This window comes from Centrocercus urophasianus, unplaced genomic scaffold (genome assembly GCF_019232065.1).
Source record: "Centrocercus urophasianus isolate 14NV4802_14NV808 unplaced genomic scaffold, USGS_Curo_1.0 seq_22, whole genome shotgun sequence".
NCBI lineage: Eukaryota > Metazoa > Chordata > Aves > Galliformes > Phasianidae > Centrocercus > Centrocercus urophasianus.
In genome coordinates, this window is record NW_024884778.1 from 14,962,355 (window position 1) to 14,980,236 (window position 17,882).

Genomic DNA, 17,882 nt, shown 5'->3' on the forward strand with positions numbered 1-17,882 from the left:
GAGGAAAAAAAACACACCAGAACCCAGAATCAAAGTAATTGGAGGACGGATAATACCCAGAAACCCTAGAACATAACTGAATTTCCTTGAGTCCTGAAACAAACTAGGGTAAAATGCAAGTTGATGGGGTAACAATTTTTCTAACAATCTCTAAGTTCTGGAGGTCAACCAAACCACTGGAAAATTCAACTGATCTCGGTAATGTTATTTCTACTCTTACCCTCTAATGTTCATAAACAAAACTCCCTTTGCAATAAAAAACAAAATATTGCAATACATGCATTCAGGGTACGTGCTCAGCAATTATCCACAGCTATTTAAGCCTTATGTCACACATTCGTCATCAGTTTTCTAAGAAAAGGCCTCCTTGTCACAAGCTTCTCTGAGAATCTGACGTGAGCCATTGGAATGGGATAGAATTTGACAGACATTTAATTCCATTTCAAATGTAATTTTCAAAGGAAAAGAAAAACAACAACAAGGTTTTGTTCAATATCTTAATATTTAAACAAACATATTTGCCTGACAAAAAACTAATTCTTCAGTTCCACAGTGCAAACTGCTGCTGGTTTTCCCTGGGTAATTAGCTACCATTTCAAAATGGTGTTTGATATTATTCTTCAGTTAATACTACCAGTGATCTTTAAAGCACAGTGTCTACACATAGCAAGTCTCATTCTTATCATACTAACATACACAAGCAGCAGAGTTTTGACTGGATGGAAATCAGTGACAAGTGGTGGCCCTCAGGGGTCAGTGCTCTGTGATAGCTTTGTCAATGATAACTCTTCCCACTCAGTGGGACTGAGTGCACCCTCAGAAAGTTTGCACCAAGCAGTGAGATACAGATGACACACCTGTGGGACAGGATGCCACCCAGAGACCCAGACAGGCTCCAGAAGCAGGCCCAGATGAACCTCCTGAGCTTCAACAAGTCTAAGGGTAAGGTCTTGAACCTGAGTCACAGCAATCCCCACTGTCAGTACATGCTAGGAAATATAAGAATGAAGCAGAGCCCTGCTGAAAAAGACCTAGGTGTACTGGTGGATGGCAGCTGTACATGAAGCAGCAGTGTGCCCTTGCAGCCCAGAAAGCCAACTGTATCCTGGCCTGCGTCAAAAGCACTGTGTTCAGCATGTCAGGGAGGTGATCCCACCCCTCTAATCTGCCCTGTCAGACTTCACCTGGAACACTGCTTCCAGATGTGGAGTCCTCGGCACAGGAGAGACACGGACCTGTTGGTGTGCATCCACAGGATGGCCACAAAAATTATGCAAGAGATGGAAGAGATGCAAGTCCCCTTATGAGGACAGGCTGGGAGAGCTGAGGCTGTTCAGCCCGGAGAAGCCTTAGGGGAGACCTGAGTGCAGCCTTTCAGTAGTTTAAAGAGGGGTTATAAAGACTCTTTAGCAGGGTCTGTTGTGACAGGACAAAGGGAAATGATTTCAAACTAAAAGAGGGGAGATTTAGGTGGGATATAGGGAAAAAAAAGTGTTTTTTTTTTTTTAAATAATAGTGGTAGCAAAGTACTGGCACAGGTTTTCCATTGAGCTGGTGGATGCCCCACTGCTGGAGACATTCAGGGTCAGGCTGGATGGGCTATGAGCACCCTGATCATTGCAAGGTAGTTGGATTAGATGACCCTTAAGGAGCCCCTTCCAACTCAAACTAGCCTACAATTCTACAGTGAATGTATGACTGTACAGTTCATTCTATTAAAGGAAGATATAAGTAGTGTTCCTACTTTTGTCATGGAACTTTCAAGAGTTACAATGACATCATTGTAAGGACAGAAACAGAAAGCAGAGTATCCACAGCTGAGAACAGTCCACTGTTAAGAAAAAATGTATTAATGTATACTTTCAGAATTGTATTACTTTGATGATAAGCAGTGGTTTTTCAAATTCCTTTATTTTCAGCTGAAAGAATTTACCAATGCTTGAGTGAATCATTAAGGACTAATTAAACTGAGAATTCTGTAAATACTAAGGAGAGACACAGCGTCTAGTACACACATTTTGTACATACAAATATTGAGGAGAGTACACAGTATCTGTAAAGTAAGCTAAAAGGTCAGTGTGTGTCCCAGTCATCTATGTTCATATGGATTCCAGCTCTGTATATGAGATTGACAATTGCCTGTAGAGATCTCAGTTTGTATAAGCTTAATTTTTATAGAGAACAAGCAAGTGCCATTCCATTTCCATTTTTGACAGCATTTGTTAGTTTTAATTGAGGAGATAAGTGTATAATCAAGTTCTTATTAGAAGCAGTAGTTCTAATAATTCCAGAGTTGTGCAACACTACCTATAGCAGTATAAGCAGAGCAGCTATACTAAATTTTAACAGAAGGGAACAGAGAGAGAAAATTTCAGTTCCCTTCTCTGTCATGAGTTCTTGTCATCATCTTGTTTTTTCTATGTTTAAAGTAGTTAAATTCCTTTTGCAAGTATTCTAAGAGGATGACTAACAGCAAATCTTTCAGCTATGCATACATGCACACAAATGTGTATACTCCAAGACAAAAATATATACTTAAATACTGTGATCTGTAAAGAACTTGTACACCTTTCTAGAATGTTTATGAGATGGTGTAAGTTAACATACAGAAAAATAGTCATCAACTTTCTAGAAGATGTTATTTCCAATAATTAGGTAAAAATATATTTAAATATCCATGGCATTTTCACATACCAAGCACAAATTACATAATGGAATACTTGACTTCTTTGTGATTAAATCAAATACTAAAGATTTCTTTCAACTCAAATGATTCTATGATTCTACAATGAATCAACTATTTATCTTTAATTTGGGCAGAATAACAATAGATAACCTTGTCATACCTCATTATTCCTTCAAGTGGATTCATTTTCTAGGCAAGCAAGTTTAGTGTGAGGAACTGAAAACCATTACTGTGACTTTATGTAACCCTTCAGGCAGGCTCGTGAACAACAACAAAGTCACGTGGCTTTAGCATATCAGAGAATGGCTTGGGTTGGAAGGGCCCTTAAAGATCATTCATTTCCAAACGCCTTGCCGTGTGCAGGGACATCTCCTACCTTTGAGACCAGGTTGCTCAAAGCCCCGTTCAACCTGGTCTTGTTATATACTAAGGGTTAGTGACTTTGGCTTTTCACTGTTCTTAACCAGAGCTAAATTTCATTATTTAAAACAAAAAAGTCAGTAATATCCAAATTTCTATAGGCTGAATTTGAAACAAGGTTAACATACAAATGAACAATCTCTTCAAAGATTCAGCTGTACTTTACAGGCATCATATTAAAACACAGTTGAGATTATAACAAACACCAAGTTCTTAAGAGACATCTGAATTACATACAGTGTAAAATACTGTAATATAGAGCTGAACGCAAGAAACATCTCATCCTGCCATTCACAGTGCACACAAAACTGACAGTGAAGCATTCTGAACCACTTCTAATCCAAAAGATCAGAAGTGATCGTCAGTAACAAACTACTTTCCACACCCTATACTCCCTGTCTTTTGCTAAACAAGCTATGTATATCTGTTTTAAACTCTAATACAATATTCTGCACAAAAAAAAAAAAAAGATTGCATTGCAGCTGCTTAAATTACCCTTTGCTATCAAGGATGTGCTTTGCTTTAGAGGACTGTGACAAGGATGAAAACAGGGACAACTATAAATGTAATTTCATTACACCCATTTAGACTGGAAGAGCTTGGGGATTAAAAACCGGTTTTGATTCTCACCTTCACTTTCTTCTATCAATAATACAGCAACACTGTCACTTTCTATTTCATCACAAAATAGGCTGAATGCCAACACTGTTTGCAAAGCAGAAACTGTTGGGATTTTTTAGGTCACAAGGAGACAACATTCTCTCCATAGCTTTACTTAGACATACCTTTCCTATGTAAATGATGGGCTTGTAAAGTGTACTTGGCATACAATGTAAAACTAACATATTTAGACAACATTTTGCTCCACGTTTTGAAAATGTCTGAATTCTAGAACATTGTTTTTCAAATGTAAATTAGTATTGGACTCAGTTCACAGTTTGGGACTATGGAATATTTTGTTTAATTCTACAAAACATGCAGAGTTAAACAAAAAATTTAGGGGTAACATACCAGCTCCTTTAGAACTGCAAAATTTCCAATTTGCCATTTTTAGGGTGGCAATGGAGGGAGCAGGTTATTGAATAGGAATTCTGCACCTCTTGGTCAACATTTGAGCATAATATAATCAAATCTCCCTTACAATGCAAATATACATAACCTACTAGGTAGCCTCTCAAACAATTCTAGGAACTGTTGATACTGAGATCAGAGCAATATGTAAATTCATCAGCAAAAACCTTCCTCAACATTTACCTCTGAATGAAAGCAAAAAAAGTTGCTGACTCCACTGTTTGTCAGAAAAAAGCCCCCAGATTATCAATGGGGGATGTACAGTAAATCTCAGAGTTCACCTGAATCTTTTATCTCGCCAGTTGTATCTTTATTTTACTATTTGTTCTCAGATGTTAAAAACACTCTATTGGAAGCAATTCAAAAATACATTGTTGGAAAATTGTTAATGCTCTAGTCATACAATGTCATTTTGAAGCTCCCTGGGAATTTAGATTTGCACAGCTTATTAGGATATGACCTTTCCCTTGATTTTTTATTTTAAGATCATGTTAACATGAAATTTCCCCAGTGGGAGTTGCTGTGTTTCCTTCACAGATAAGGAAAGAGCAACGGCAACTCCAAATACAGAGGGCTTTCATACATTTCTACAGTACGGACAATTTTGTGGTCTTGACAAACATCCAATGCATTCCTAGAGGTTGAGAGGAAAGTCATGTGGTACATTAACTAAAAAAAACCTCAGGAACATAACAAAGGTATTTCCCTGAATCTTTCACCCATATTTTTTTTCCTGCAGTGTCATTCAAGATTAAGCTTTGAGGATTTTTACTAAGGACTCCCTGCATTCAGAGGATCTGGGTAGCACTGACTGTGAGATAGCGGTTTGTTTTTGGAACACATTCATATTCCTATGGATAATAAATTACTACCTTTACAGCATTTTTTTCTTCACGATACAGATCTTGGATGACAAACTCACACACACTTCAGCATTTCCACCCTTATTAATATTAGCTTTTTTTTTTTTTTTTTTTTTTTTCCTGGAATCCTCACAAAGCTAATTTAAAAACAGGAGGCTGGAAAGTCAGCTCTCAAAAAAAAAAAATTTCCTTTGTGGCAGGTATTCAGAAAGAATATCTCTGGAGTTCCCTGGTGGTCAGTAAGACAGGTTGCTCTATAGGGTGACTCATAGCATCTAAAATAGTCTCCCACTCCTTGCTCTGGAGAGGTGATCTCTCTCTCTCCCCCTCAGTCTGCGATAGGGGCAGATTACCAGGCACCAATAACACTGTTTAAATACTTGAACTAGTAACGATGTTTACTGCATGTAAAACAGATATATTCAATGTTTCTAAGCCCACGTCTATGTTGATGAGACCCACAGAGATGATTAGATAACTGATCAGAAATTGAACAATGCTTCCTATAAATTAAAATTTTCAACTGGTCAAGATTGCAAAAAATTATCATATTTTAAGTAGTTTTTAATCAGAAAAGAATAACTTGCTCATAAAATCAGCGGGTCAGAAAAAAGATGGCTAAAAAGAATATTTTGCTTCTTCAGTATCCAGTACAAAACTTCTGAACATTAAGCATTTGCTACGCAAACATTTTTGCTCAGATCCAGGTATCATAACAAGAAAGGAAAGTGTTGATGAAAATTTCTTAAACTCTTTCAATACTAGGTCTGCTGACTTGGTACTTTTGATAGGCATTGTGCATATAACATTCTTATACTGATGACACATTATAATACGACGTCATTCAGTATAATATGAGCTCACTGTAGTCATATTTAAATGCAACGTCAAGGCCACCAAACAATACAAAGATTCAAATTGGTCCTAAGTGTTTTAATCAGTAAGGAAGTTCTTATTAGAGAAAATTAATTTAGAAAAAAACTTTACATACAGTCTGCAACGCTTCTCACAGTAGTGCTGCATATTTTTTGCTGTAATTTGGGCATATAATACAAAAGCTAATCCTTTAGTTTTCTTGCAACAACTATTAACAAGATGATGTCCCCAGTATTTAACCTTGCATTTCCAGAAACAGCCGTTCCTTTCTCACTGACTGACAAAAGGTACTGGTCTACTACTGCAACAAGCAAGTAGAGAGCCTTAAAAATAATTTAGACTACATGTAGACAATACGAGTTAATTTGCACTTGATCCAAGGCTAATCTGTCTCTCTTGGGTAAGCACAATATTATTATGTACCTTACTGGTTGAAGACTACTATGAAACTTACGTACCTGATTAAGGAGTAAACAAACCCAAACTGATGAGATCTACTGCACAGAGCTGCAGGACACATCGATAAAACTTTTCTGCAAACAAACCCACAGAGTTTCTAGGAGAATGCTAATAATAAAGAAGGAAAAAATTACAAGCTTAGTACAAATGTACAGGATGATATCTGTTGGTTATCTCATTTCTAATGGAAGAGTATAGAAGGAGACGTTCAAAAAGACATACAACAGAAACCACGCATCTTTCTCTATTTCACTGACACAGACTTCCAATGCATATGCACAGCGTAGGCACCAGAAGTTTATTTACAGAGGGCAGGACTGAACATTTCATGTGAACACATTCAGAGAACGATAAAAAGCTTTGTCTCCCATTAGCAATTTAAAGAATTGTGATTTGGTACTCCCAACACACCTATAATTGAATTCCTCAGTCATAAAATCACTGGTGCCAAACAAGTTCTGATATCTTTTATCAAGCTTCTTTTTTTCTTGTCATTAACATATTTCTTATGGAACTTTTCTTCTTTTTACAGATACATTTGCTTTAGTTATAAATTAACCCTGGAATTTACTCTCCCAGAGGCCACAATCTGCAGCTTTGTTGTCCTCTTTAAAAAGTTTCAAGCATGAATTTATGATTTGAAACAATTTTGAACAACAATCAGTGATTCACATACAAAAGAAAAAAGTTCTTAAGATTGGCAAAGTAATTAAGAATAAACTGAAAATGTTTGCATGCTTTTTGGCCTCTCCTCTGGAAGTCACGATTTATTTACCAAAAGACAAATATCTGACTGGGATTTCTGGTGCTTTCATTTCCTTGAGGTAATATTAACTATGATATTTCTGTCACTGCAGAAGACAACCAGCAAATCCCAGCAGTACTCAGGATATTCTAATTCAGATTTGCAAATCGAACCATATTATGAAAATGTCAATCTACTTCACACACTGACTCAAACAATGAGCACTGAAAGACTAATATTTCATTTGATAAAGGTAATCCCAGAAAGCACGAATGCCAAAAACTTGCTGTTTCCAATTGAGCATCTTTGTTAGTCTTTTTTATTCATGCCCAGAATCTTTTAAAACACTAGCTTATTTCAGCCACACAAATACAAATTAGGGGAGTTTGATCAAAATATGCTCAAATTGTCATTAGCATCACCTCTTAAAGATCATCAGTATGAGTTCACCCTATTAAGTATCAGAAAATCCCAAAGAAAAATCCCTGAAAAACCATATTCGTAGGAAGCTAATTTCATTGGTTCTACTGACCAAGGAACCATTTGAACAAGGACAGAATAATACTCTCTAACAGCCAGGATAATGCACATACTATTTGTCTTTCTGTGCTACTCTTACCATAAATCACATGAGAAATTTGATTTGATAGAAGCCCACCAGACATATTTTTTCTCCATTCAGTGATTTAATTTCTGTTTTAAGATTTTCAAAAGTGGAGCAATTTAAAAAAAAAAAAAAAAAAAAAAACATGGCTTCAAGTTTCAGAAAAGAGGAAATGATTGTAAGGAGCTCTGTATTTCTGGATTGCTCTCCCTGATGCAGATTAGACTGGCTGCAGCCATGCTCCTGTATGCACTGCATGTAACAGAATAGTGACTTCATCCACACTGTGATGGGTTAAAAACAGCACTGATTTGCTTCTAAAAGTGACTTTAAAAGTTACTCTCTAAGTATGAGTAACACTGAGGAATTCCCTGAAGTACTTTCCTTGTAAACAATTTTCATGTAGTGCTCCCCCCTCCATCTCCAGACCCCCATATTTAAGATAATAAGAAGGCTGATGTCCCTTTGCAAAGGCAAACTACCCCTCCTTCTCTACATACTGCTCTTGAGATTGACAGTATGTTAAAAATATTAAGGCCTTGGTTTACACTGTGTTTATTCTGTCTCTGATTCATCAGATTTTTATTTGTAAGCTGGACCATCGTTCTCTTCAAAAATATTGCTACTTACTATTTCTTCACAAATTAATTACCTATAATAGGCCCTCGCCATATCTTTGTCTTCACAAAATATGGTATTTTCTACCCTTTCACTGAATCAAAAGCAACATAGCTGAAAGAATTGTTTAGAATCAAAATATTTATCAACTTTTACAACAGAAGTGAGGTTTAAAATAGTAGGCACACACTGTCAAATACTTTAACTCTTAAATCTTCAACACTTAAGATATATTTTCATCTTATTTAGATTTTACAATTGTGTGCTTTCTATTTAATAGTAATAATAGCAATAATCTTTGGTTATAATACAGGGGAAAATAAATCAGTCTGATTTGGTCCTAATCTAATTCAAATCAATTAGATGGTGAGCACAAGGCTTAGATTGCATTGACTAGCCCAAAGGATCAGAACCATAGTTACACACAAGTATAACCACCTATTCTCACACCCTGTGTACACATTTCATAACTTTGTTTGCACTGTGTACTTTCACTTGAGCCAAAAGGAATTTTCAGATCAAACAAGTTGTAATATATCCTCTAAGGGTGAGTTGCAATGTTAATCATCTGTAACTCCTGGAATGGACAGTAGGACATTAAATACATATAGAACTGGGCCAGGGAAATTCTAAGAATAAAAGCATTTAACTACCCAGTTAAATTAAATGATTGAGTTAAAAAGAGCTTGTGCCCAGGTTACAATACTTTTTAATAATACGGATCAAGCCTTGAGCACGACTAGACTTCTCTGAGACTAGGGAGTATAAACACCTTTTTCTTCTTCCTATATACCCCCAATTTCACCGGGTTATTTCATTTTGTACCAGCTTTATTTTTTTCCTAAGTGTGGGGCTACTTTCTGCCTGCAAACTGACAACACACGTAAGAGTCTTAACTTTCAGGAAGGAGAAGCACAAAAATACGAAGGCACTCAGCATCAGCGTGAATATAAAAATCTCTCTACAAATCTCATAAATCTCACCAAACACACATTTCCTTTGCACACACTTTTATTGAGCACTAACATGAAATATATTGAACTATTTTTCCCAAACTGGCACTTCATTCCAGTGAAACACTGTAGCTATGCCAGAAGGAAACAACAGAGAGAAAAAAAACAGAAAAGCTTGTCTCTTGATCCTCAGACAGGCAAAATGAGTGAAACTACAATTTAGCTCCAGTTACCTTCTAACATTTACCCGTCTCTCTTCACATCACACAAAAACAGAATAAACATTTTGCTGCTTCAAAAATACGCTCCATAAAAATGGTAGTACTACAGCCAGCTGGAAACCGCTTACTATTCATGTCATTAGATTCTCCTGCTCTGAGAATAGGTAACAACATACACTGGGCACAATAGCCACCCCAAAATCACTCTTACCTTTTATGAGCTAAAATAATCCTGTAAGTGAAGGACTAAAAAATCCTGTAATCTCAGAAGAAAACTGACTGTTCTTCAGATGCACTGAACAGCCTCAAAAGCCATAAGGAAATCTGTTAGTAAGTCGATGATTCATAGAAAATGAAGGCAGAAATATCTCAGATCTGTCAGTATCTCTTCCCAGTATAAGACTCAATTCTGTACAGATTTTCCATTTTTTCCCCCCTAATTTCAAAAAGTTAAAGGCGCACCATTTGAGGAGCTATGAAGCAGTTTATCTGATGCATGGAATCAAAAAACAGCTCTACTCAGTATTTTGCCTACTTTGTCTTAATTTCCATATTCATTGCTAAATGAGCACTCTACAACTCTCAAAGTCTTAAGCTACACAGAATTCCTTTTTCCAACAGAGTCAGTGCCAGGTATAATCACTACATTCATTAGTCCTTCCTGGAGTAATTGTCAGGGAAGTGGCAACCATATCTGCATCAATTTCTTCTTCCTCCTTGCTTTTTTTTCTGCTTTCCTTCAAGGACAATGGGCGTTTCTCTCTCATTTGTCTTTCTCTCTCACACTGGGACTCTGGTGTTACTGACCTCAAACCTTTTCCTCCCTTTATTCTTCCTTTCAAAATGCAGGTTTGGGGAGGAAAGGGGTAGATGGCCCTACTATATATCTCTCGCTGTTTTCACGTCTATCAATCTGTTAGTTTTTCATTATTTAATTGTATCCATTCATTCTGACATTATTAAGAGATTCACAGTATAGTTCTTTCAGCAGCAACACAACAAGAGATACCCTCCTGCCTAAGGGTCAAGAGTCAGAAGACATTCAACACTGCCACACGCCATACAACATTCTGCTATGCCTTCCTGTTGGGGATGGGGGAGGAGACAGGAATCTGTTGCACAGCCTGCGTCAGAGAATGCAGTCACACTACAGTAGATCAAATTCAGCGTATGTGCAAGTCATTGTTATTCTAAACTTACCTCAGACTTCAGCAATACCCACTGCCTGTTCTCCTGTCCTTACTGACAGGAAAGCTGTCACTTGTTGTTAGCATATCATACAGTTCCTGTTCTCAAAGGAGTAATAAGTAAGGCTAGATTTAAAAAACAGAACAAACTTGGGCAAAAAAAGAACAATGAGTATTAGTGCCAAAATACAGTAAAAGATCGTTTTATGGCATTGTCAGCATATCTTAAATCGAGAAAAGATGAAGAACTCATAGGAGACCAGAGAGAAAAATCCAAGATCAAGAAGGTTCCAACAATAAATTTTAAACTTTGAGAAAGAAATTCAAACATCTGTGTTTTTAAAGAATTTCTTTTTAATATCTTTGGCAAACTTCAAAAAGCCTAAATAAATACATAAAGCAAAATAACAATCTTAGTCAATCTTCCCCTTGCCTGCCTTTGAATTTCCTTTAAATAATAAATTCATTTCCTTTCCTTACACTCATTATGGACACCTCTTTCACTTTCTCTCAACTCTCTTCTCTGCGGGGCCTCTACAGTCCCACACTGACCTGAGATTCCTGCCTTAACCCACTGCTGCACTTTCACTAATCGTACTCAACACCAGGAGCCTCTATTACAGATCATCTAACTATTCCACAAAGCTGAAGCCCTTACCTCACGCATTACCTATTCCGTACAAATGTTGCTATGGATATTTTTGTTTGCAAAGCAGAACAATCAGCTGGTAATACTTTTGTTCTTTTTTAAAAACAAAACTGATAAAAGATACAGAAAGCAATTTTCTGGGTTTCCATTTGATCTCTCCCCTACTCGAAAGCAGCACCCTGGTGACCCAAAAGAGAATGGAAAGAAACGCACATGACTTCCACATCCTTGGTGTTACATCACAAAAGATGAAGCAGCATGCTGTGAGCAGCTCAGAGGGCTGTCGCACCAAATGCAACTATTTTCTTGCACTAAAAAATGCCTTTCCTAACAAAATTGTTGCGTTAGAAATGTGACAGCTACCACGTTTCAATGCACAGGACAATACAAATGATGACAGACCAACAGACACAGGTTCATTTCACAACCAGGCAGCTACTGTGTGCTGTGACATTAGCATGCTTAATTGCTTTTTTCTTTTTTATTTAAATAAATTACAACATGAAGGTGTTTTGGGGAAAAGTATATTTTTTTTTAATTAAGATTTTCATTCCTCAAAATTTTCAAGATACAGGGAAATAGATTTCCCAGAGGAAAAAGGTGTTTTTTGAACAGAATTGTTTACCAATATGACTACGACCATTCATCAAGAACTCTTTCCTATGCCAACTGGGCTGAAATTAACATTTCTTTTGAAACTAGTAAATCCAATTTAAGAAAATAATTCCTCAAATGCAATTATCTACGTCAGAAAGTAACTTGCGTAACGTTACTGTCTACCCTATCTAGCCCAAGAAGTAACCTAAGCTCACGCAATGATTTCAAACACGTACTTTATGCAAGGTACTGGACAACAGTAAAAAAACTGAACAAGAAATTGCGAACAAAATGAATATCCACCGCACCCAGTGTAACTGGGTAAAGTTAGCCAGCCTAATCACGAGGCAGACCCAAAGAACAAGTCTTTGGGCAGTACCCAAAGGAAACTGTGCAAGGAGCTCTCTTGGGTCTCTTATTCATCATGCCATAATGTTCTTATCCACATCACTAAAACTATTAACCAGTTCAGGACAACAGGCAATCTGCGATCATAACTATTTCACCAAGGAAGCTGCGAAACAGAAACAAGGTCACCTGGGATGCTAACCATGCAAAGCAACTGCAGAATTTGCTTGCATTTCTGAAGTGCAAACATTCCAATATCAAAAAAGCAAAATAACAACTAATGAAGTTTCCAAAGGCTTTTCTTTGGAACTTATTTTGCGTTGTCTTAATAACGGGAAATGCTTCAAAACCGTTGTTACAAACCTGAAACCTGATTTTTTCAATGTTTGCTGTTTTCATTCCCTTTTTTAAATTCAGAACCCAGTCACAGTAACTTCTTGTAATACTGATTTTGAAACTTACTTATAGTTAGTTATAACAACTGATACTAAGCAGAGATCTTTCCTTAATTACTCCAGGCCAATTTAGCAATTCTGGCAATGCCTCCAGTGTGAAATAAATAAATATAAATTAAAGAATAAAGAAATCCAGATTAAAAAAAGAGATCCTCACTCTTTTTATAGTGCCTATTTCATTCAGAAAACAGTTTAATTCCTTTGTTCTAAATTCAGCTTGGTTTCATGTTGTTTATCATCTCAAACCATCTTCAGCAGCAGCTGGAAACTCTGAAAGTGAAAGCATATCTACAGAACTTTTGTTTTCATCCTTTTAATCATGGTCTAGGCAAAAACTATAAAGATCTACACTGCTACATGAGAGTTGTGTAGTATGTAGTCATCTGCCAAACTACTCATGATGAAAATTACTTTGGGATATTTAAAATAAATACAACACTAGACTGCTTTTCTCAATATTTCTAGTAATTTTAAAAATCAAACATGCTAACATGCCTTGATATGCACATCAGGCGTGTTAGATATCCACAGCTCAAGCGCAAATGATGGCATCTAGCGGATGATAAATAAGAGTTACAGCAAAAACTGTCACAGCCATTAGCAACTCCATGAAGTAAACCTTTGGTTCTAAACTTCGGTTCAGATATCCTACAAGGTACAAAGCAAACAGCAGATTTTCACATTGTTCTGGAAGGAATGAGCACTTCAGCCTGTGGCCTCTTCAGACTCTCTCATGGTTCAATCAAATATGGTCCTGAACAAGGTTAGAGAAAACGGATACAATTCTGGGCAAACAAGAGAACCTTCTGTGTTCACACGCTTTTGTACTCACTGATCCACAGCTAATTCTGGCTGCAGCTAACAATAAAATTTCACTTTACATATTTTAATTTTTAGGTAGAATTAGTGACCAGTTCAGCAATATTCCACACTATAACAAGCTTAAAAACCAAGATTCTGCACAACATATTGTAGCTGAAGCTGTCGGGCACGGTGGACACTAACTCAAGGTAAAATGAGTTCAAGATGAAATGATAAACTCTTCAGTTTTATTTACTGGAGACATAATAAAAAAAAAGTCTGAACCTATCATGAGGAACTATGTACCTTATGAGAGGCAGTAAATAGAAGTGGCTGCATTTTTCCACAAGCCCCCACATTAGATAGCACCACAAAGCACCAGGCCTAGGTAGTAAAACCTGTTTTTCTGACCACCCCTACTAGAAGATCTTGGTGTGAGTGTTAAAGCCTATAATTAACATTTTTCTTTTCATAGTTCCTTTTTTTACTGCAACAGACTGATACTTTTGGTAGCCTAACATATGCTCCAAACCAGTGTGGGTGAGACACTGTATCACAGCAATAACAAAATATTTCCCTAGCATAAATACTGAGAATGTATATCACTCCATTTCTGTATGCATAGCAACATAAGTCTAAAGCTTCCCAAACTTCAAAATTGCAACTGCACAACTGTGAATAGTTACAGAAATTACACAACAACTCTGCTCAATAAATCTAAAACAAACACACAAGTACTATGGACTTATAATGCAACATTATAACATAAAATCTTTTATGCAATGAACTGTAATCACATATTGTGTAAAAAGTTTAAGACCAGATCATAATTGGGCAGGGCTACTTTGTGCAAATATGAAATTCACTGAAAAGTAACGTGCCTCTCCTCAGTGGAAAAACACAAGATCCAATGCAAAAACTTTCATCATTCTTGCTTCCTCGACGCATGTATTCCATGACAGTTAGAAGTGTCTGTAGTACAAAATAACGTGTCAAGAATGGTATAGACACATACAGGTAAGTCAGGTGCACCATACCTGCAAGTTCCCTATATAAAAAAAAAAAAAAAAAAGAATAGGGTTCTGGTAGAAGGGAATCTGAAACATGCTACTATCAGATCTGTGATAAAGAGGAAAGACGTGATTCCTCCATGGAGCCCATGAAATTACTATCACCAATGATCCGTGAAGTCACAACACAAAGCATATTTTTTCCTCTTACAACAGCTGTTATAAGTTATAACCTGTTATAAGTTGGGTTATAAGACCTAAAACTGGAACACTTGCTGGTTTTGAAGGCCTATGATAAACTAATCCCAACTGTTAGGTCTGTAACAAAACACAACTATTTCACTTCAAGCATGCAAAGAAATGGATCACACAAATTCCAGAGCTAAAGAAATATCGCACCTGTTTCACTTCATTTCTTAAACAAAGAAAGAACAAAACCTACAGCTTTTGTTATCATACATATTCATGGTTATTTCAGACATTCAGCCTCACTGGGCGAACAGCAATTCATCTAGAGTGAGGCTCTGTATTTTCTCTATACTAAAACCACCACCTGATTTTAATAGTGGAAGCAAGTGGTACAAAAACCAAAACTTCTAACACTGCATGCAGACTGCAAACCTGGCTCTACCAAAATACCAGGATCTCCACTGACTTATGCGAAGTTGGGACTTTTTTTTTCCCCTAGACTACACATCTTACAATAAAGCAGCATCAACTTTTTTTAGTACAGTGGAACATTCTCTGTATTTCTCTGTTTGGATATTATCCAATATTTATCACAGCGTGTTATCTGAAGTTATATATAGTCTTTCTACATTTCTGAGATAAGCAGGATGTCTTTCCATAACATAGGATTAAGGCATTACCTACACACACGCCTGAGAAATACAAACATAATCATAGATACATATTCATCAGTGTTCATCAAGCACACTTGTGCTTGAACATACACACACACAAAAGCAACGTAAGCCTTGTGTTTTTTAAATTGCTAATTATCAACCAGCAGAGTAGACTTTGGGATTCATAGACTTGAATTCATAGACTTTGTCCTGAATGTGCAGACTGCATGGCATGATGGTGATCTGCTTAGTCATGAGGGAATGGGGTGACTGATGCAAGTCCACAAAGCATCACCTGGTAGCTGATTCCACACAACCTGGTTTTTGAGGTAGTTACAAATCTTCCTCCTTCCTAAGCAGGACATATTATTTCCTATCTACAGTGAAAGTCAGTAAACAGCAACAGACAATAAGGTGCTGCTTAGAACTTTTTTTTTTTTTTTTTTTGCTGTAAGTTTGCTATTAAAAAATTTTTTTTTTTCCTCCTATTTGCAGTCATGCAGGTCAGAAACTATTACTTTTGTATGAAACTATTAACGTTGCAAGCATAAATCAAATCATTGGAAATGTGAATTAAAAGTTTTGCATTGATCTCACCACGACATCCTGTCTCCATCACAAATCTGTAATTATTTGTGTTCTCACGATACAGATCGCATGGTATTAGAGACAGGGAAAACCCTTTCACGTGAGTGAGAAGGAAGACGGCTCAAACCTTGACTGGGCTGTTAGGCATTACTTCAGTATAGGTAATTAAACATACCTGTGTTGTTCATGTATCATGAACTGTAATCAGAGAATGATGCAATTCTTTAGTTCAGTTGAGTTCAATCACTCAATTCTTGAGTTGTTTAGGAGGGGACAAACAGATCAAATAAATGCTGAAAGGTGAGGTTGGAGAGGGAGGAATATTGGAGTGTGATCAAACTGTGTCAAGTTCCGTGAGACACAAAGTCTGCACATGGGCCTTGCTTCCCCCATTTTCCATAAGCTAGCAGGGAAAACAAACAAACAAAAAAATCTGCAAAAATTAGGCTTATATTTGCTTTGTTACGCATTAGAAAAAACAACCACTACAAAACAGCAGCTGGGGTGGCAGGGAGAAAACCAGTGAAGCAGAAGAAATATTAGAGGTTTATCATCTAACACAGGATTCAATTCACACTTCATGTTCATGGGAATCTAAATATCTGAAGACAAATCTTTCATTTTTGGTCAGCTTTGGGAATGTCTTTGTAGTCAAACAAGAAAACAGCCCACCAAAAAAAGAGGCGCACATGAGGATTTTTTCAAAGTGCTCTATAGCAGGCAAATCCCTAAGATCTGACCTGCTGCTGGGAAACCCCACATTCTGTCTGTGACATGGGTACAGAGGAGTTGAGCGTAACAGCACTCTCTTTTCTTGTATTATTTCTAACTTTTTCTTTTTACAGTTCACAAAAAGTTACTTGACACACAGAGAACATTTGTTATAAAGGGCCTGAAAAGCAGATCCCTAAAATAAAAAAGGAATAATGGTTATGGAAATACAGTCAAGAGTAATTAGGAACCATGTAACATCATGCTAAGTTGGGATAGAGTCTGTTATTAAACAAGTCTACCAGTGACTAATAAGATGAAACTAGTAGCAACTACCAATGGAGAGTATTGTATCCCTGATTTCAAGAGAACCCAGCATGGAGAATTCATAATTGTATCTTAATTTCTTTTGAGTAACTGTCCTGAAAACTGTTTTACTGTATGTTAGAAGACAGCAGTGGAAAAACTCTTGCAATGAAAACTAGTAAAAGAAACTCAAGTTCTGAATATCAAATGCAAATATCTAGTGATGCATAGTTAAGCTATAAAACTTGGCCAGTAAATATAAAACTGTTAAGGATAGCACTAAATATGTGAAAAAGAAAAGGAGGCCTTAACAATGGAAGATGGAAAACAAGAACCCAAAGTATACTTTTAATTATGTATTCCAGTCTTATATAATACAGATTTTTCTTTCTACTTTTAAACTTCACCCTATTACTACAACATAATTTCCTGCAAAATTGATTTTTATTAGTCGTTAGAAGTAGAAAACTATATCCTGATAATAATTGAAGGCTGACCTACATTTTACTAATTTCTAAATGGACACAGGTATCTCCAAAAAAATCACAAAAGAATCAGAAACAACATTGATGGTGAGTTTTTAATCAACATCATACAGAAAGCTGAAAGGCATCGCTCCAATGTTCAACTGAATTCTAATAGCTTGCCACCTACTTTTTGTGATATTTCCTTATATGAACTACACATTTATATTGCAAAAGAAAGATCATTATTTGTGTAATGAACACACAGTAATTGAAGTTCCATTGAGCAGTATAGTTTAATAATTTGTGATATCCAGGAATCTGACACAGAGGCATTGCTGAAAACTGCAGTTTACAAACAAATGGTCACTGAACTACTAACAGTTAACGGCATGTCCTACAAAA

General features: G+C 36.6%; 1 protein-coding gene across 2 annotated transcripts in view; it reads right to left on the reverse strand.

Annotated features, from left to right (window-relative positions):
- Positions 1-17,882, reverse strand: part of PPARG (peroxisome proliferator activated receptor gamma) — a 52,870-nt gene that overhangs the window by 33,286 nt on the left and 1,702 nt on the right. The gene's annotated exons all lie outside the window — the stretch shown is intronic.